This window comes from Physeter macrocephalus, chromosome 15 (assembly GCF_002837175.3).
Source record: "Physeter macrocephalus isolate SW-GA chromosome 15, ASM283717v5, whole genome shotgun sequence".
NCBI lineage: Eukaryota > Metazoa > Chordata > Mammalia > Artiodactyla > Physeteridae > Physeter > Physeter macrocephalus.
Window position 1 is genome coordinate 15,394,367 of NC_041228.1, and position 21,639 is coordinate 15,416,005.

The window sequence follows — 21,639 nt, forward strand, 5'->3', positions numbered from 1 at the left end:
CTCTCATTCCATACCCACCTTGAGACCACACTCAGCACCTTACAGGATCTCTCCTCAAATCAAATTGAACTCCAAAAGTTTCAGTGAAAAAAATGCAGACTTTACTCAAGATTTCTTGGAGAAATCTGGAAGATAATGTTGCATACTACAAAGCAAAACTTAAAAAGAATTCCCGTTTTAAGCATCTCTGTTCTTTTTCCAGCGTTCCTCTCCCAATGCTAGCAATCTCATCTCTCCCCCACTACCCAAATATCCTCTCATGACTTTTGGCAGCTTCTCCAGCCATCCAGACACATCCTCTTTGGGATTCACGCTCCTTGGGAAGGCAGGGAGAGTAGAGTACAAGCGACCTTTTCCCCTCTCACATATAGAATGTTAATTAACAGGAAGTGCTATTTATTATATGTGTCAAAGATTAAGTGTGGGGACTTCCCTGGTGGTGCAGTGGTTGAGAATCCTCCTGCCAATGCAGGGGACACGGGTTCAAGCCCTGGTCCGGGAAGATCCCACATGCCGCGGAGCAACTAACCCCGTGCACCACAACTACTGAGCCTGCACTCTAGAGCCTGTGAGCCACAACTACTGAGCCCAAATGCCACAACTACTGAAGCCTGCGCATCTAAAGGCCATGCTCCACAACAAGAGAAGCCACCACAATGAGAAGCCCGTGCACCGCAACGAAGAGCAGCCCCTGTTTGCTGCAACTAGAGAAAGCCCGCACGCAGCAATGAAGACCCAGCGCAGCCAGAAATAGATAAACAAACAAACAAATAAATAAATTTATTTATTTAAAAAAGATTAAGTGTGAATGCCAGGTACCCGGAATTCCTGAATGACCCAGCCTACAAAACTCATTCAGGTTATCTGCTTGGCCAGGGGGTGAGCTGGGGCTGGTTCAAGAGTGCCAGCTCTAAGTGTTTCTTCCCAGCTCTGCTTCTGATGACTTGAAATCAGCCATGGTGGGAGTATTTACACCAGAGAAATGGGCAAATGCTACAAACCAGGGCTTCCCCCTGAGGTGTTCGTTAAGCATTGACCAGGACACCACTGCTGCAGCCATTGACACACATCTTTCTCTGGCACTCATGCAAGACTTTGGGGGTGCCCTTGCTTGTCTTTCTGCCTCCCAAGTTCCTGATATTCTGCACCTAGGTGGCTTAGGAGAATTGTTCTTACTTCTGTAAGTTCTACCCTGGTCCAGCTATCTTCCCTCCTTCTCTTTCTTTCCCTGGTATATGAGCTCTTCTTCTTCTTTCCTTGTTAATGAGCCTAGGTCATGCTTCAGACTGTTCAGCTCACTCTCCATTTTTTTGGCGGGGGGAGGTCTCAGTTCCCAGCATGCTCTATAGCAGAGACCTCATTTGTTATGACACAGAGTGTGCATGATATGATCAATGGAATGGGTCGGTAGATGATGCCGGAGAAGTTGCCGGAAAATAAGGGTTGAGATTGCTACAAAGTCATGGTTTTGCTGTCAGCCTGACTCTCATCATGGTCCAGAAGTCAGTAGTTTGCCACCGTAGCTGCACATTAGAATCACCTGAGGAGTTTAAAAGCTCTCACTGCACAGGTACAGTCCGACTAAGTAAATCAGATGGACCTAGGTATCTTAAGAGTAAGATAAGATTGACTTGAATTCCCCTTCCTTGGTCTGTGGAACACCCAGGATCCTCCCTGTTCACTGTTAATTTTATATTCTCATGCTCACCTCGTTCCTGAAACACTGCTTCTACTGCTTTGGTTTGGTTTAGGAATTATTTTACCATCCTACAGGTGCTTCTCTGTTTCATGAGTTCATTCAAATGTCATTTCCTCAAGGAAGCCTTCCTTGATTCTGCCGACTAGGTCAGGTCTTCCTGTTTTTTTTTTTCCCTATCTATCTATCTATCTATCTATCTATCTATCTGTCTGTCTATCGATAAAACAACCCTGTACTTTCGTAGCAGTTAAACCAGTTTTTGATTACATATTTAGTTTTTTTAAATTATTTGATTAATTAGATTGTATACACTATGAGGACAGGGATTTTGTCTATCTTTTTCTCATCGCTTAGACCAAATGCTTAGGTCTTCATGCTCAGCACATAGTAGGTGCTCGATGGATAGTTGTTGAATGTTGAAGAGGTATCTATGGGAAGGAATGAGACTGGGCCTCAGAAAGGAGGTGCAACCAGGAATAGAAAAACCAATCCAGATGTCTGAGTCTGGTGTCTCTGGTTCCTTCTTCTTTCTCTGCAGACCAGCCTTCTATGCTTCCCAGTCTAGTTAGTGGGTCACCATACAGGTCTTTAGTTTGCATCCCCTCCATCTGAGAGACCAACACAGACTGAACTAGACTCTCTTAGTCCCACATCCTGTGTGAGAGAAGTGATTGGCTCTAGCTGGTTCAGGTGTCCAATCCTGGTCCAGTCAACACTGGTGAGAGCACAGGTTGTGAGGTGTGCTGGTAAGCAGTATGCTTAAGGAGTCTTGTAAACTGGGAAGACACCCCAAAAGCTGTTCACCATAGCCTATACATAGAGTCTCCAACAAAAATAAAAAATTAACCTACAAATGGTGCTAAAGAACTGGGAGAAAGAGAGACAGGTGGGCCCAGGTAGCTAAGTGAACGCAAGGAGTTCCCACCAATCAATAGGGGAAAGGGTTGTTAGCTTGTCTCCCTGGATCAGATTTTTATACTCTAATCCCAAGGGCCCAAGGGCCTGGAAAGGCCAAACATTCCCAAGACTGATTTCCTGGCTGCCTTTGGATCTCTCATGCCAGTAGAGGGGAGAAAATCAGATGGACTGGTGCCCAGTCTGCAGAGAGGAGCTGGCTGCCTCTGGAGTGGGTTGGCATTATCCAGATCTCATCTGACTAACATGGAGTTGTTGACAATAAAGGAGGGTAGAAATTCCTAAAGGAGGGAGAGAGAGAGAGCCATAAGAGGCCTGGGGCTGTCAGGGCGAGTCTGCTGTGGAATAAACATCCTGGGCTGTGAGCTTCCACACTGTGAGCCCTGAGAGGGCAGGGCTCTGCTCTTGTTTGTGATTCTGTAAATGACAACCTATCAAGTGCTTGGTGAGGCCAGGGGATATAACAGCAAATACGACGTAGCCTCTGCCGTCATGGAACATAGTCTAACGTAGTACAACAGAAAGACAATCAAGTCATTATAGGACAGTGTGGTTGCTGAATGCTCTAAGAGGAATCAGGTGCCAGTGAGGCACATGAATGGGGCACCAACCCCTGGGTGTCAGAGAAGGCTTCCTGGAGGAGGTGATATTTATGTTGGGACAAAATAAATAGGATTAGCCAGGCGAATGAAGTTCATATTGTAGAGAGACATGAGAAACAGGATTTCAGGCCAAGGAAATAGTATTTACAAAGCCTACAAATGAAAAGAGCATGGTGTCACCCAGAAATTATAAGTGGTTCAGAAGTCCAGAGCACTGACCAGCAGGTCCTCCTGGGGTGGTCCTGTGCACGTGGTGCTATTCTCTCGTTGTTTCATGGTTGGGAACCTCGTGTTCCCCACACATGGAAGGCATACTCAAATATCATGGGCTTTGACTTCCATGACAGCAGAGCACGGGGGAGTCACAACATCTCAGTTAACCTCTTTGGGCTATGGTTGCCTCCTCTGCAAGCCGTCTGGGACAAGGAATGTGAAAGCAATTTTCAAATGGAAGGGGATATCACTACTTCTCTTACCCTCTGCACTTCTGTGTTTGAGGCTGTACCATTGATTACTCTTTGGATGATTGAATTGTTCACTTGACCAGCTCTGTTTTCTAGGGCTGCTCTCCGACGTCCTGCCCTGCTGTGTACGTGGCCTGCTCAGTCGGTACCACTGATGGTGATGAGACCATGGCCTCCTCTCCATCCCCATGACCTGCCAGAAAATACTTCTGATAGTTCTTTCAACTAGGTCCACTGGAGCTTCATGCTCTGGATGTAGGGGATATTCCACTGTGGCATCAGTGACCCCCTGGATCACCAGGGTTGGTTGGCTGGGCAGGTGTCCCCTCTCTCCCCTGCTGCTCTGTGCGTGCTACCTCTTGAGCTACAGGACAGACGTAGGTGGAGCCGAGGCGGAAAAAGACAACCTCTTGACTGCGGGAGGCACAGTCTTCAGTCAAGGTTGAGAGAGGAGCTGTGTTCCCTGCTAGAAGCTCATCACCTCCCGGGGCCCCTGTTTCCTTATCTATAAAACAGGAAGATTAGACAGATGCTCTTTGACCTGTTTGCCCACCTCCTTCCCAAGAGTCCAGGCCAGACAGATCAGAGGCAGCCCAGGTATAGGGAGGGGAGGTCTGTGGGTAGGGTGAGCTGAAAGTAAAGCTATGTGCAGACCAGGATGACAAGTCACGGGGATCAGGGTAATTGAGGGAAGTGGAGTGCGCTCCAGCTCCTCCTTCTAGATGGCGCATGAGCTCTCCAGTTCTTCCTGGTCTCCTTCACAGCCCTCCCATGACTCCTTCGTTCCATCTGGCCTCCGTGGTTGAGCATGTACAGTCAACTCTTCGGCTTCAGTTTCCTCCCTGATGTCCTTGTCATTCCCTTGCCCAGTTTCCTCACAACCTGACTCTGGGAATTTTCCCAAGCCCTCTGAATCATAATGGTTGCCTCCATTTGTTGAGTAACTTCCATTTGTTGTGTCTGGTGCTGCACTAAGATTTTCCATACTTTATGTCATTGAGTCCTTATGAAATACCCTCTGAAGTAGGTTCTGCCCGAATGTACTTCTCATTTTCACGTGGCTGGTTTGTTTCCATGCTTCATCCATCACCTCAGCTGTTGGTTCTAACGTTTCACTGCCCTCTTTCTCCCACCACTTTCTATCACACCATCCTGCTTTGTTTTCTTTATAGCGTTTGTTACGGAAATCACCCTCTGTTTTTCTGTATTGCTCATCACTCCTCCCTAGGATGTAAACTCCCCAAGAGCAGTGAACCATGAATGTTTTGCCCTCCATTGCCCACCCACCCCCAGCATCTAGAAGAGTGCCTGGCATATACCAGGCATCCACAAACATTTATTGAATGAATCGGTACAATTATCACCATTTCACATATGAGAAATTGAAGCAGAGAGAGAGTAAGTAACTTGTAGTTAATACAATGGCAGAGCTGGGGTTCGAACCCAAAGTTGCCTGTCTCCAAAACAGACGCCCTTAGTCCTCGTGTGTTTCTGACCCCATGGCGGTGTGACCTTTTGTTGCCTGATCTCTCCTGCTGGGCTGAAGTGGACTGGGTTACTTTTCTGCTCTGACAGGCCACCTAATTGGTGCCGGGCCTCACTTTTCTTAACGTGGAAGCTGATTTCTCGGAACTGTGCCTTTCATCTCTCCCTGTCTCCTCTCTGTGTAAATAGTCCGCGGTGAGGCTGAGTGTTTTCTCCACGGGCCTGGAAACTGCAGGAACCAACATCATGTTTATCTCTCCACAAAGCTAACTTTCAAGAGGGCTTCAAATTTGCCATCACTTTGGGTCCCTCCTCCCTAGATATCGTGACTCCAAGGATGAATAAGAAGATAGGGATTTGAGTCCCTGAAAAATATTCTGGAGGGAAGAAAAGATGAAAAATCCAGGGCCCATTTCTTTCTCTCTTTTTTTTTTTTTTTTTTAATTTGAGAATTACGTTTTATTTGACGGTCTTGCTGAGGACTTAAGCCTGGAAGACAGCCTCTCGGATGACTCTCAGGGACTGCTCTAAAGAGGTAAGGGGGAGCCAGGATATATAGCCTGGTTTTTGCAAGAAACCAGCTAGTAGGAACATCAAAAGATTATTGTTAATGAAAGAAAAACAGGGACTTCCCTGGTGGTCCAGTGGTTAATACTCCAGGCTTCCACCACAGGGGGTGTGGGTTCGATCCGTGGTTAGGGAACTAAGATCCCGCCTGCTGTGTGGCACGGCAGGGCCCATTTCTCTTAGTCATTTTTCAAGGAAATTGTAAAAATAGAAAATCTTGTTCTACTAGGAAACTGTTTAAGGGTGAAAGTACATGAAAATCACATATAGAATTGGGTAAGGAAGGCAACAGCAAAACATGAAATTCTATCCCAGTTCTGGGAAGAATCAGAGGAAAGTGATGTGTCTAGTTCTGTCCTTTCTCGGATTTTGTATTTATGGCACATAAATAAAGAAGGGATTGGACGAGGAGAGATGGGAACAAGAAAAAAATGTAGCCTTCCAAACGATACTGAAATGGCGTTAATGAAGTCATGACGCAACCTCAGAAGTGTTTGTCTCAGAATATCCTAGGCCTATCCCAGCACTGTGACTTCAGAACAGGCAAGGGAAGCTCAACATTTCTTGAGCAGCTCCCTGCCGTGGTTTTTCTTCATCCATAAGTCCTCTGTCCCCGCAAAAGTCAGTCTTGACACATGCTTTAAATGAGCCTTGATTGAAATATACTATATTTAACCGCCCCCCCACATTTAAACATGAAATCCCTTAAATAAGAGAAAATAAAATTCCAAGGGAGTCTGATTTAGAAATAGAGCCTCCCGGGACTTCCCTGGTGATCCAATGGTGAAGACTGCGCTCCCAATGCAGGGGGCCCAGGTTTGATCCCTGGTCAGGGAACTAGATCACGCACGCCGCAACTAAAAGATCCCGCGTGCCGCAATGAAGATCCTGCGTGCTGCAACTAAGACCCGGTGCAGGGACTTCCATGGTGGCGCAGTGGTTAAGAATCCGCCTGCCAATGCAGGGGACATGGGTTCGAGCCCTGGTCCGGGAAGATCCCACATGCCGCGGAGCAACTAAGCCCGTGCACCACAACTGCTGAGCCCCTGTGCCACAACTACTGAAGCCCACGCACCTGGAGCCCATGCTCCGCAACAAGAGAAGCCACTGCAGTGAGAAGCCCCGTGCACCACAACGAAGAGTAGCCCCCACTCGCCGCAACTAGAGGAAGCCTGCATGCAGCAATGAAGACCCAATGCAGCCAAAAAAAAAAAAAACCACAAACCTGGTGCAGCTAAATAAATAAATAAATAAATAAATAAATATTTTTTAAAAAGAAGGAAATAGTGCCTCCCATGTCCCCCACCCCCAATTTCTTTTCTTTCTTGCTAAGATAAATTTAAGAAAAAAAAACCTCAAGAGGCAATATTGCTTGAAATGAGCCATTTGTTGTCTTTTTTTAAATTGGTTTACAACATTGTATAGGTTTAATGTGTACGATATTATATTTCAACTTCTGTATGCACTACAGCGTGCTCACCATCAAAGGTTTAGTTTCTATCTGTCACCATACAGTTGACCCCCTTTAACCATTTTGCTCTCCCCCCATCTCCCTTCCCCTCTGGTAACCACTACTCTGTTCTCTGTATCTTCGTGTTCATTTTTGCATGGTTTGGTTTGTTCATTTAGCTTGTTGAAACACTTTTTTTATTAAAAAATTTTTAAAATTCACATATGAATGAAATTGTACAGTATTTGTCTTAACTAGAATTCTACTGGAGACAGAGAAGGCCTAGCATGACATTTTCTTGTCTGTGTTGCTACTGGAGCTCATCTGGGGCAGGAGCTGTGAGCTACTCATTACAGGCAGCCATGAAAGGGCTTTCCTTGGACCTGGGAGTGTTAACCAACAGTTCACTCACGGAGGTCAGATAGACGCGCAAGGCACCCTAGAGAAAGAAGACTCCCCGAGTAACTTCAAGCTCATGGAAATATTCTCCTTGGATGAGAAGAGGGAAGAGCAGGAAGTTGTGTATTCTTTATACCTTGGCAGGTGCCTGGGAGTGCACGAAGCCACAGGGTAAACTTGTGTACCTTCCCAGAGTTTACTATTTAGGGTTTGGGAAACGTATTTGCTTTTTGTTAAAATCAATATATACATGTAATACAGAGCGGAAGGCAAAATCACATAGAGTTTTAAGGTGAAACACAATTTCAGAGAAATGATGTGCTTGTGGTGTGGCATTTGGGGCTCTGCTGCCCTCAGATGTCACCTGCTTCTGTGGGTTTATACGTCTCTGTTGTTCAAGGTCATCAGCATGTTTAAGGAGCATTAGCAAAATTGATCACATTGGTTTCTCTGCGGGGAAAAAGTGCTGATCAAAAGTGCCCAACCAAAGTTACCGTACAGGGACAGAGATTTCCCTGGAGTGTGTGCGTGTGTGTGTGTGTGTGTGTGTGTGTGTGTGTGTGTGTGTGTGTGTGTGTGTGTTGGGAGTGGGGAGGGGTGCCTCCGGCTATCCCAGACTAGAGTCATCAAATATTTAAATCATATATTTTTTTTAAAAACTGCCTTTGTTCTGACTTCCTGCTCTCCTAGCAACGTTTCTTTGTAATTGGTTGCCCATGTCATTTTCCTGCAGTGCAGCATCTGGCTTTCTTGGCAGTTATATTTCTCACTGTAAATCAGTGGTTCTCAACTGGGGACAATTCTGGCAACATCCCCACAGGGGACGTTTGGCACCATCTAGAGACATATTTAGTCGTCACAACTGGGGAAGGAGCGTGATCCTGGCATCTGGAGAGGGGAGGCCAGGGATGCTGCTAAACATTACACAATGCCCCCCACAACAGTTTTCCAGCCCCCAGAAGTCAACAGTGCTGAGGTTGAGACACCTCAGCTGTAAATGACAAGTCGATATTTCTCTGTCAGTCTCTTGTCAGCTAAGCTAGTTTGAATTTGCTGCTGGGAGACTAAACCGCTCTCAGTTCTGATATAATAAAGTCTCTTATAGCCTGTCAGGCTGAAGGCCAACACCTGGACTGAGACGAATTCACCAGTTAGAGCTCTGGGCAGCCTGCTTATCTCCTGTGACTTAAAAATTCTTTCCACTTTCTCTTGTCATATTTTAAAATACTCTTATTTTTCTTTCACTTTAAAAAAATGCAGTAAGTGAAATATGAATACATGTTGTAAAATTTTAGATAACAAGGGACAGGCAACCACTCTCTTTCTTGGACATTTGCATTGACACCAACACATATAGATTTTTAAAAACGCAAGATCACGCTCTGTACTTTTATCATACTTGCATTCTTCACTTACCATTCTACCCATGACAAGGCAAAGAGATCTGCCTGATTCTTTTAAATTGTTGCACAGGTATTCCCTAAGATGGATAGGTTGCAATTGATTTAACCATTTCTTTATTTATTGGCATTTCAGTTGTTTACAGTTTTCTGCTATTATAAACATCTACGTGAGCATTTTGTCCATATATCCTTGTGCAAGGATGTCCTTGGGGGTTTACGTGTGAACTTTGTGTAGATGCTTCCACTCGTCCTCCCAGAGGTTAAGCCAGTTTCTACTACAACCAGCAGTGAATGGGTGTGTCCTTTATCTTGCATCCTCGACAACATAAATTTGCTGAGTCTTTAGAAATTTTGTCAGTCCGATGAGTAGAAAATGGAAGCGCCAGGTTGCCGTGTCACTGGTTACTAGGGAGGTTTCCACAGCTTTTCGTGTGCATGGGGCCATCTGTATGCATCTTGTTTTTAGAAACCCTCGATTCCTGAGAAAGAATAGAACTCACTCATTGGCCCAGATTTCCAGGGATCTAGGCTCTAGGAAGACTAAGAATGTCCTCTAGTTCCCTGGCTCCTAAAATAACCTGGCCCTAGTGAAGCAAAGGCAGGGAAAGGTTTTCTCTTTGTGTCTGGATCCCTGGACTCTGCTTTACCTCGATCTGGCTGGAGCAGGATGATGAATGGGGAGAAGAGAGGCGGGTGTCTTTCGGGTCCCAAACCTCTGGACAAGAGGAAGTAACTTCTGGACACCTGCCCGCCAAGGAAGAGCTCACACCTGTGACTGGTGCTTCTTTCGGCATCGTCTTGAGTAATTGCCCTTTGCTTCAGTTTTGCCACTTACCGCATTCGTGTTGTCATCATAGTTAGCCATTTGCATTTTTGACCTTCTTCTTAATCAGAAACCTTTGGAGTTATTCATCCCTGCCTCTCGAGGCCTAGCACCTTGTCTTCTGGTAATTGTAGCTGCTCTATAAATGTTACTGGAAAGGGTGTTTTTCTTTCTTCATCTAAATAGAAGGATCTTTGACTAGAAGCTCTGAGTCACTCTTTTTTTGTGTGTGTGAAAGCATACAGATCTTGATGAAAAGACAGCGCTGGCTGTCTGAAAATAGGTACCCATGTGAGCTTTACAAACACCCTTAAGGGAAAAAGAATATTTGAAAGGATGGATGTGTATATATTTATGTGCATGTATTCATGATATGCATGTTTCCGTGTACACATGTGTATGTACATGCACATGTATACACGTATGTAGATAGACATATGTATACACACATTTTTATAATTTTTGGTCCTTTTATTTTTCTATTATAGCGATAATACCTATTCCCTATTTAAGATTTCAAACAGTATAGAAGAGTATATGTGAAATTAAAAAGCTTTTTGCTCTCCCCTGACCTTACCACCCCACTTCCTAGAGGGGCACGTTACCCTATCTTCAAATGTTAATTTTTACAAATTAATGGTATAGTTACAACTATAAACCTAAATGTTGTTATACCTTTATTTTTTGATTTGTCGATATTTTATCAATTGGACAATAGCTCTTGGCATCTTACTGTTGTGGCTGAAATTTAGCAGTTACATTACCTACTGCTGCTCTTTTCCTCTCCTTTTCCTGTCTCATTCTTCTTTTTTCAGAGTCACTTCTTGATGGTTGCCACTTTTACCACAGCCAGACTCAGGAGGGCAACCCTTTGAAAGCAGACAGAGCAAATTCCTGGCAGGTCAAATCATTAGGTAGAAATTTTAGTGGGTTGCCATTTCCCAAGCCTGGAAAAGCGACGAGAAAACTAGTTTCTGTTTTGATTTGTTTTGCTTTCCCCTGGAAGGTAACTCAAAAATATCTTCTTTAGCAGACTGTCGCCAACAAACCAAATTCCACCATCAGGCATGCATACTCTTGGTTTCATTAAAACTTTTCCCTTTATTAAAATAATATTTACTTACCATCTACCCAGCTCCTGGACCGATTCCACTCTGCTTCCTCTAGGTAGGCTTTTTAAAATTTAAAAACATTTTAAGAGAGGGCATTTGGCACGTTAAAAATTTTCTGAAAAAGCAAAAAATAATGCACAAGAATCACCTTAGAAAATGAGAAAGATACTTAAGTTGAAAAGATAAAAATACCAGGGTTGGAGACATGAAGGTGTAAGGTTTTAGAGCAATTTCTTTTGAGTCACAAAACAGGGAGAATCTCAGAACGCCAGGAGCAGAAGTTCAAGAGTGCCATTTGTTGGAGGGTGTTAAGAACCATTTCTCCTTTGGAGACACAGCTGGAGCGATGGGATGGAACCGTGTGGAAGGGGAAGGGAGTACACAGGGCGCTCTGAGAAAGACTGCCTGGGTTCAAGCCCACCTCTACTATTCTTAGCTGTGTAATTTGGGGCAAGTTATTCAGCCTCTCTGTGCCTCAGTTTCTGTGTGGGTCCTTGTGAATATTAAAGGAAATAATGAGTTTGGTACAGTGCTTGGCACATAATGAGCCATTACTATTATAAATGTTATTTTTACTGAGGCGATTAACACCAACAATCTATTTTATGTACAATTCCAAACAAGCTGGAGCAGGCCTGAGGAGTAGTTGAACTTGGCTGTATAACAGTTTAGTTACAAGGGTATTCCAATTAATTATATGAGCTTTGTTCTAACCTTTATTATGTTGTTGCAAGAAGAAACTGAGATTAATAAAAAGGTTACACTGTTTACTGAGTAAAGAGCAACGCTGTATTTGGTGAGAAGATGTATTAATTCTGTGACAGGATGCGCATACCTGCTTCTCCACGTTAGATGTGCTAAGGTGCTGGACTTACTAGCAAGTAAGCCTGTAGCAACTGCTCAGAGTTCAGAGTCTAGATGGAATTGATGAGTCTTGGTAAGTCATTGGCTGTCACCCCAAAGTTTTCAGGTGGTGGATGATCACAACACATGCCACACATCCTATTCACCGAATATGAATTATTGTGTCACGTCCTTTCAGAGACACACCTACCTGAGAGAGTATCTCCTTAGACGAAGTAGCACCCATGGGTCAGGTGTAACGAATCTGTGCTAAGGAGCCTCTGAGAAGGTGGGCGTGGGGTTGGAGTGAGAGAAAGGGACTGGAGCCATGAGGGGAAAGGACGGCACTACATGCCTGGGGCCAGGAGGGAGCAGAATCTTCCTTTCAAACCTCACCTGAGAGGAAGGAGGAAGGTGGAAGGTAAAGCGATTGGGCAGAAGGTAGGGCTTCTTTAGCCTCAGAATCAACCAAAAGGGCTCTGAATTAAAAAACCAAATATATCAGCTCGGTGCTTTGGGACCACCTAGAGGGGTGGGATAGGGAGGGTGGGAGGGAGGGAGACGCAAGAGGGAAGAGATATGGGGACGTATGTATATGTATAACCGATTCACTTTGTTGTAAAGCAGAAACTAACACACCATTGTAAAGCAGTTATGCTCCAATAAAGATGTTAAAAAAAACCCCAAAATATGGCACTGGTTATCTAATTTTCATTTTTACTCCAGCATTTTGCTGTATTTCCTTTTTCTTCTTCTTTTTTTTTCTGACCGTGCCATGCGGCATATGGGATCTTAGTTCCCTGACCAGGGATCAAACCCACGCCCCCTGCAGTGGAAACTCAGAGTCTTAACCACTGGACCGCCAGGGAAGTCCCTGCATTTCCTTTTTCTTGATCAACAAATTAATATTGACCCATTGTAGAAAACTATAGAAAAGTTACTGAAAAGTTACATAATTCCATTATGTAGAGACAACCCCTGTTAACACTGTGATAATTTCTCTTCAGCCTTTGTTCTGATATAGACATTTTTCTTTATTTGTTTGCTACCATGCCCTATATTCATTATTTTACATATATCTTTTCTTTTCTCTTTTAAATTGCATTTTATTATTTTTAAAATTGAGATATAATTGACGTAAAACAGTATGTAGTTTCAGGTGTACAATAGGATGATTTGACATTTGTATGTATTGCGAAATGAACACAATAAGTCTGGTTAACATCCATCACCATACATAGTTTCAAATTTTTTTTCTTGCGGTGAGAACTTTTAAGGTCTACTCCCTTAGCAGCTTTCAGATATGCAACACAGTATTACTAACTAGAGTCACCACGCTGCGCATTACATCCCCATGACGTTTATGTTATAACTGGAAGTTTGTACTTTTCGACCCCCTTCATCCATTTTGCTCCTCACCCTAACCTCTGGCAACCACCAATCTGTTCTCTGTATCTATGAGTTCAGTTGTTGTTTTTTTTTTAAATTTCACATGTAAGTAAGATCATATGGTATTTGTCTTTCTCTGTCTGACTTATTTCACTTAGCACAATGCCCTCAAGTTTTATCCGTGTTGTCACAAATGGCAAGATTTCCTTCTTTTTATGGCTGAATAATATTCCATTGTAAACATATGGCACATTTCCTTTATCTGTTCATCCAGTGATGAGCAATTTGGTGGCTTCCATGTCTTGGTTTTGTAAATGATGCTGCAGTGAACATGGGGGTGCTTATATCTTTCTGAGTTAGTGTTTTTGTTTCTCTCGGTTAAATACTCAGAAGTGGAATTGCTGACATATAACATTATAGTAGTTCTATTTTTAGTTTTTTAAGGAATCTGCATAGTGTTTTCCACAGTGGCTGCACCAATGTACATTCCTACCAACAGTGCACAAGAGTTCTCTTTTCTCCACATCCTCACCGACACTTGTTATTTCTTGTCTTTTTGATAATAGCCATTCCAATAGATGTGGGGTGATCTCCTTGTTTTGATTTGCATTTCCCTGATGATTAGTGACATTGAGCACCCTTTCATGTGTCTGTTGGCCATCTCTATGTCTTTGGAAAATGTCTATTCTCTGCCCATTTTTAATGGGATTGTTTGGTTTTGCTGTTGAGTTGTGTGAGTTCTTTATATATTTGGGATATTAACCCTTTATCAGATATACGATTTGCAAATATTTTCTCCCATTTGATAGGCTACCTTTTCGTGCAGAAGCTTGTTAGTTTAATGTAGTCCTACTTGTTTACTTTTGCTTTTGTTGCCTGGGCTTTCGGTATCAAATCCAAAGAATCATCACCAAAATTGACATCAAGCTTACCACTTATGTTTTCTTCTGTGAATTTTATGGCTTCAGGTCTTACATTCAAGTCTTTAATTTCTTTTGAGTTGATTTTTGCGTGTGGTATAAAATAGTGGTCTAGTTTCATTCTTTTGCACGTAGATGTCCAGTTTTCCTTACATTGTTCGTTGAAGAGATGTTCCTTTCCCATGTCTTTTCTGCATAACATTATGTCACCACATTTCCTCATAACTTTTAGGACCCCTTTGTGAACATTATTTTTAATGCCTGCTTAATATTCCATTGTATTGAAGAGACATGTATTACTCAGCTATTTCCTTAATGTTGGACATTAAGTTGCTTCCGATTTTTTTTCTAGTTATAAATAACATTAACATGATGGTTCTTATATGTAAATCATTGTCCATATTTCCTTTTGGCCGCGAGGCATGTGGGATCTTAGTTCCCTGACCAGGGATCGAAACTGCATCCCCTGCCCTGCAAGCGTGGAGTCTTAACCACTGAAGTGCCAGGGAAGTCCCTGTTGTTCATATTTCTGATTGCTTCGTTAAGATAGATGCTTAGACGTGGAATTACTGGGTCAAAGCGAATGCCAATGTGATTTCCAGAAAACTTACACCAGTTTGTACTCTCCGCTGGTTTTTATAAAGTATGGGAATTTTACAAGCTCTATTTATGTGCTTTCCCAGATTCTCAGCTTGTTATTTTATTTCTCCCTCCATAATCATGCAGGTTCTACCCCTTCCTTCCCTTGCTCTCCCTGCTCTGACTGGGAGTCATGCTGGCGTCACCATTTTACTTGGCTCTCAACTTACTGCCTGGAGGATGTTGAATCCTAGTGATTTCTCAGAGTTTGGGATGGTATATTTTTCTCACACTTCCTAAGGATTCCCAGATACAGCCAGTGAAGAGGGAGGAGAATTCTAGTGCTAAAAATCAATCAATCAATCAGCCAAACAAAACAAACAAACACAAATCCCCCCTGAGGCTCATATACATATAGTCATCCCTAATTTCCCAACCTTTCTCTCCCTACTTTCAGGCTCACCTGAGAAGTAGTCAAAGGTTGAGAAAGAATGAGAATGGTTGTCTTTCCTCCTTCCCTCCCTTCCTTCCTTCTTTCCTTCCTTCCTTCCTTCTTTCCTTCCTTCCTTCCTTCCTTCCTTCCTTCCTTCCTTCCTTCCTTCCTTCCTTCCTCTCCTTCTCCTTTCATTCACCCCTTTACACACATTACCTGTTAGATACCAGGCACTCTGCTAGATGCAGGCCGCAGAGAACACAGCCCAGGGCCCACCCCAGGGGCGGTCTGCTGGTTAGGGCTCACTGCTGGCGCCACCCCGCTGGGGCAGCCACCACGATGGCTAGAGCATGAAAAAGCTCTGAACCAATCTACCTCTTTGCTTTCCTCCCTCCAGCTTTTTATTCCTGGGTGGAGACCTCTGATGGGGTGAGGCCAGGTCATGTGATCATGAGTACAGGGAGGGTACGTTGGCGCCCTTGGCTTCTGTTGGGGGAATCGAGGCCCAGCCTCTCATCATCTCTCACTCAGTGGAGGATTTTCCACTGAGCAGAAATAAGAAAGGGATATTCATCAATACTCTGTAATGGCCTATATGGGAAAAGAATCTAAAAAAAGAGTGGATATATGTATATGTGTAACTGATTCACTTTGCTGTACACCTGAAACTAACACTGCATTGTAAATCAACTCTGCTCCAATAAAATTAAAAAAAAATTTTTTTTTAAGTCCCATTAATTGAGAACATCAAGGATAAAGGTGGAGAAAGAGAAAACTGAAGAGGTAGGAAATGTTAAGAAGATAGAACTTGGAGACTCATTGAAAGTGGGAGACAATGGAGAGCAAAGGAGATTCAGGTGATGCACAGATTTCGAGACTTAGCAAGAAAATGGGTGGTGGAGAGAGTCAACAAAATGAAGAGCACAGGTTTTGAGGGGAAAATCAAGTTTGGTTTTATATATGCTGAGTCCAGGACAGCACCAGTGGAGATGTCTACAGGCTGCCAAGGTTCATTCATCAGTTAATCACCAGTTACGTTCCAGGAGCTGTTCCACGTGCTGGAGCTGCAGCAGAGAACAGGAGGTGACTGTCTTTGCTCTCATGAAGCTTCCACTCTCGGGCAGCTCTGGTCAGGAGCACAAGAGAACAGGAGAGCTGGATGTCTAGATTTGGGGTTCACCCACACGGGGATGAAGCTTTGGGCATGGATGGGGCAACCTGGAAGGGTGTAGAAAGGAAGAGAAGAGGGCCATGGATGGAGTGCGTGACACGCAGGACTTAAGGAGGAAGAAGAGACAGCAGTGGAGCTTGAGAATGAGCTGCCATCTCCCATCTGTGGCCTCCCTAGTTCAGAAAGCCGTGGCCGGTATCTGCCGGGAGTTGTTAAAGGAGAGCCATGAAACGGTCCCGGAGCGTCCAGACAACAGCTGGTGTGGGGCAGGCGCTTCTGATGCTGTGGTCCTCAGATGGATTTGAGTATCAGCCTGCTCCCACTCTCCCTTCTCCTCCTTCTCCCAAATTCTGTCTTGCAGAGACAATCTCCTTGTCTCCTCTGCAGCAGATGCTCTGCTCTATAGCAACACCTCATCAATCACAGTAAAAAACCTGCCTCCTGCCTCTGGGATAACAGCGTCATAATGCGGCAAGTATCTGGGGAGGTCCTGACAGAAGATGGCAAAACCAGTGGGCTGTGAAGCTGCCTTCATAACCTCCTATGTTGGATTCCTTTGGGCTGCATTCATATCAATTTATCTCTCTCCATAGCCCCACAGTACATGGTGTCCCAGTTCTGGAACTACTGGTATTTATTGCTGTGCCAAGGAGGCTCATTGCATAAGTCCTCCTGAAAGAGGACCTTGTCCTGATCATTTTGACATCCCTGCCCTGGGGAGCTGCAGCCTGAGAAATGGGCCCCAACTTTCTCCTCTGCTACTAGTCAGACTCCCAGCATCTTAAAACTGGAAAAGAGTTTTGGGGGTGTATTAGTCAGGGTTCTGTAGAGAAACAGAACCAACAGGATGTACACACATACACACATATACATACATATAATATATACACACACGTATATACACGTATACTTTTTTTTAAAAAAAAAGGAATTGGCTCTTACAATTATGGAGGCTTGGAAAGAATCTAAAATAAATCTGCAGGGTAAGCTGGGAGGCTGGAGACCCAGGGAAGAGATGAGTTCGAGTCCTAAGGCCATTTGCTGGCAGAATTCCCTCTTGTTCAGGGCAAGTCAATCTTTGTTTCATTCAGGCCTTCAAATGATCGCATGAGCCCCACCCTCCCAACTCCATTACAGAGGGCAACCTGCTTTACTCAAAGTCCACAGATTCAATGCCAATCTTATCCCAAAACACCCTCACAGAAACATCCAGAATAATGTCTGACCACATACCTGGGCACCATGGCCCAGACATGTTGACACATGAAATTAACCATCACAGGATTCATTGAGTTCAGCCCCTTCACTTGACAAGTTGGGAGATGGGGGCCCAGGGAGGCTTGGTGATCTGCCTGTAGTTGTGCAGCGATTTAGTGGTGGGGGCGAGGGTGGTTTGCAGATGGAGATACAGGTGTCCTGGCTGCAGTCCTGCCCCCTTTGCACTAACACCACTCACTGGGGTATTTCCCCACCGCGCTGGGTGGCGACCCAGGGCACGAGGAGATTGCTTGTTGCTTTGGTACCAAATAAAGGGGAGTCCCACCGCATCATCATTTAGTTGCCTTGGATTGGCTTGTTTATAGAGCTGCAGTGTACATTTTAGAGGAGAGCTCTTTGGGAAGCTTGGTGTGTATCTTTGGGGCCCTTCCAGCTTGGTACCTCAGTTAGAATTCCGGGAAAGTGGGAATTCCCTGGTGGCGCAGTGGTTAAGAATCCGCCTGCCGATGCAGGGGACACGGGTTCGAGCCCTGGTCCGGGAAGATCCCACATGCCGCGGAGCAACAAAGCCCGCGTGCCACAACTACTGAGCCTGCGCTCTAGAGCCTGTGAGCCACAACTACTGAAGCCCACACACCTAGAGCCTGTGCTCCACAACAAGAGAAGCCACCGTAATGAGAAGCCCGTGCACTGCAACGAAGAGTAGCCCCTCCTTGCTGCAACTAGAGAGAGCCTGCGCCCAGCAACAAAGACCCAACACAGCCAAAAATAAACTTAAAAAAACCCCAAAAACAAAAAAAAAGAATTCCAGGAAAGTGAATGGCTGAAACCTGAGGATGTTTTCCTGGAATGAATGCCTTTAATCAAGCCATAAATCCCCTCTGCAGTATATATCTTACTGTCTCCCTTGTTTTCCATGGGAATTTTATAGTACAATTTTGAGCACTTGCCATGTACCTCAATAAATACTTGTTGGGTATTTATGAATAATATAAAATTCATCCTGACTTTCAGTCCAGGTTGGGAAGATAGGGTGTGATTCTTTACCATGGCCCTGACTCATCTCCTGAATGGTCAGTCTAAGTCCTGCCTCTTTCTTCATGTAACCTATCAGGCACCTGCTCACTTACCAGCACCTGGTATTCCCCCCAGCGCTAGGAACATACCATGTCAGAAGGAATCCTGATCTCTAAGTCACAGAGGGTGGGTGGACTCAGAAGTGTAGGGCTTGTCTATCCCTTTGTGGAAGAGCTGAATTTAGAAGTGACAGCAACCGTGTTATATAGTGATAATGGTCATGATGATGGTAATAACAGTGGCCTTTCATTGAGAGACGACTAGGTACCAGCCACTGTGCTGAGTACTGTGTTAAGTTTCTATGCATTTGATCACATGTTCAGATCTCTCTGCCCTTATGGGCAATTGTGAAACCTGGTTCTCAGAAGTTTTTCCATTGGAGCAGAGTGGAATGCCCAGGACATGACCCAGAATAGTGTTAATATAACATGTGAGACACGTGAAGCATGGGATTGGTCAAGGCGGGGGGACGCAAATATGGTGTCATATGGGAAGAATCTCTGAGAAGCATTTTTGAGCCATATGGGGCTAAGGGCTGCTCATGTTGCTGATTGTGCTGGGATCCTTTGTAGAGGAGGACTTTATGCAAAATAATAGAGGGGCTCAACTTTACTGTGGATGACCTGGTCCAAAGTACTGCCTCTCATAGCCAAAGTACTTGGCTCCCTGCTCCAAGTCAAAGAAGGAACAGTGAATGGGAGCTTGGAGTGGACGATAATAGACAATATCATTGAATCAATTAGGGATGCTTTAGGCTGTGAGTGACAACTGATTAATAGTGGCTTACATATTCAAGCATTTATTATCTCACTTAAGAACTCTGGAGGAAGGCATTCAGAGGTTGGTTCATCAGCTCTAGGGTCTCATCAAGGATCTAGGGTCATTCTTCATTTCAGCTTCTCTGTCCTTAGCTTTTGACTATTGCCTTCACGTTTACCACTTCATGGTCACAAAATAGCTACCACAGCTCCAAGCATTGCATCTGAATTCAAGGAAGAAAGATGAAAGAAAATGTGTGTGTGTGTGCACGCAGGTTGGGGACACTTACGTGTATTATCTCATGCCTGCCTCCTTTACAGGAAAGCAAAAAAATTTCCAGAAGCCTCTCAGATGACTTCTCTTAACTTTCATAGGCCAGAGCAAGGTCAAATAGACATTCCCAGGCACAACGGAAGCTGGGAAAGTCAGTATCTAACAGAGGAATAGGATTATTGTGACCATATCATATCAATTTTAATTCAGAGTCTGGGGCAGGCACAGTGCTTTCTTGAACAAAATTGGGGTTCTGAAAACAAGGAAGAAGGGTGTCTGCGTGTGAGTATCTTCTATAGTAACAGCTAGCATCATCTCACTAAATTCTCACAATAACTCTTGCATTGGGAGTTATTACTATCCCTTTTTCACACTGAGGAAACTGAAGGTTAGAATGGTGAAGTGATTTGTCTGAGGTCACGTAAGCTATTGAGTGTCTTTATCGTGTGTCCTTAGGTCCTTAAGGTCCAGACCTCATATTTCCTTTGCACTCCCTTTAGTGCCTATGTAGCTTGGCAAGCATGCCCTTAAAGCTGGCTGGTTGAATGATGGAATGATGGCACATGCACGTAAGGCAGAGGGTCATGTATGGGGATCTTATACTGGGAATATGGGATCAGCAGCCTCTTGTTTCACTGGATGGCGAAGTTGCTTCCCCTGAGGAAGATTCTCTGGACTCCATGGAAATGACTTTAGATGAGAGACCTCCCTTGGGAAGAGGTTTCCAGCAGTAAGTAGAGGCTCTGAGAGGGACTCAGGGAGGCTGAGCTCCCCAACAGCCTCCCGGTGTGATCAACAGCTCTGCAGAATTTGGAGCTCAATTTGGAGGTAACCGTCACATAGAAGAGAAGTTGATTTCCTCGGAGTCCTTCCTGCGAGCAGAATTAGAACAAATCAGAATTAGAACATATTAGAGTTAGAACAGACTATCAGAAAGGAGTGTTTCATTGGGCCAAGAGTATAGCTTTTGGCAGCAGATTTTGAATCCTGTTGTTGTGCCACTTAAGTGAAATAATATATATAAGCTGAGAGAACATAAATGCTTCCTGTCTTGAATCAAATTAAGGTTGTCCAATTATAGAATAGAATGCCAGTGAGATTGAGGCCTCCTTGTCACCCAGGTATTCAAGCATTTAACCCATTCTTTGGGGTTAAATAAGTTAACAGCAATAGCACCACCACCAACAGCCCCAAACAGTCAACGTTTATTGAGAAGTTACTCTAAGAGACCATAATTATCTTTTACTGAATGTTTAGTATGTGCCAGGCACCTTGCTGAGCACTTTACATGGATTTTCTCACTTACTCCTCATAGCAATTCTAGGAGGTAGATGCTACTGGTATCCCTATTATATGACTGAGAAGACTAGAGTGAAAAAAGGAAAAGAAACCTGGCCAGAGTCAGCTGGTCATGGAGAGGGGCTTGGAGGCCAGATCCACCTCTTGCTGTGGCCCGAGTTGTTAATCAGCAGGGCACGTGGTTCCTGTGAATTGGACCCTTACTTGGGTGAAGATTGCAGGAGATAGTGGTTCCCAGGCTTTCCTATGTCTTATCAGGATTCTGTCAAAAAACCGGAGCCTGTCATGACAGATTCAAAAAGCCCAGTTTTCCCAAGGACTTTCATATCTTTATAGATATTAAAAAATAAGTTTTAAAAGCAGATAACTCTGTCTTGTAGTGAATTCTATTGCTATAGCTTTAAAACACAAATGAAAGTAACAGCTGCTCTGGCAGTTGAAGATGGTGGTGATAGTGAACGTGAAGCGTGCTACCGTCTGCACGTCCTTCCTCGCCCAGCCTAGAGCCCCTGGTTGCCGAGTCAACCAGGCCCTTGCCCTCTCTCCCTCTGTTGGATTCAGCTGACAAAATTCCACCTCTCCTCCTATTCTTGATCTGTACCAAGTAGCTGAATAAGGCTGGAGAAAATCACTCAATGATGACTAACCTCACTTTAAGTTGAGGACCATCGTTGTTTTTTTTTGTTTGTTTGTTTGTTTGTTTTGCGGTACGCGGGCCTCTCCCTGTTGTGGCCTCTCCCGTTGCGGAGCACAGGCTCC

At 44.3% G+C, this 21,639-nt stretch overlaps 1 long non-coding RNA gene across 1 annotated transcript in view; it reads right to left on the reverse strand.

Annotated features, from left to right (window-relative positions):
- Positions 1-17,559: 17,559 nt before the first annotated feature.
- The window catches only part of LOC114487922 (uncharacterized), a 5,445-nt gene continuing 1,365 nt past the window's right edge, over positions 17,560-21,639 (reverse strand). Inside the window, exons 2-3 of the long non-coding RNA XR_003683490.2 lie at positions 20,973-21,142; positions 17,560-20,453 (exon numbers count right to left, since the gene is read on the reverse strand). This is a non-coding gene — a long non-coding RNA (uncharacterized lncRNA). The remainder of the gene's footprint in view (positions 20,454-20,972; positions 21,143-21,639) is intronic.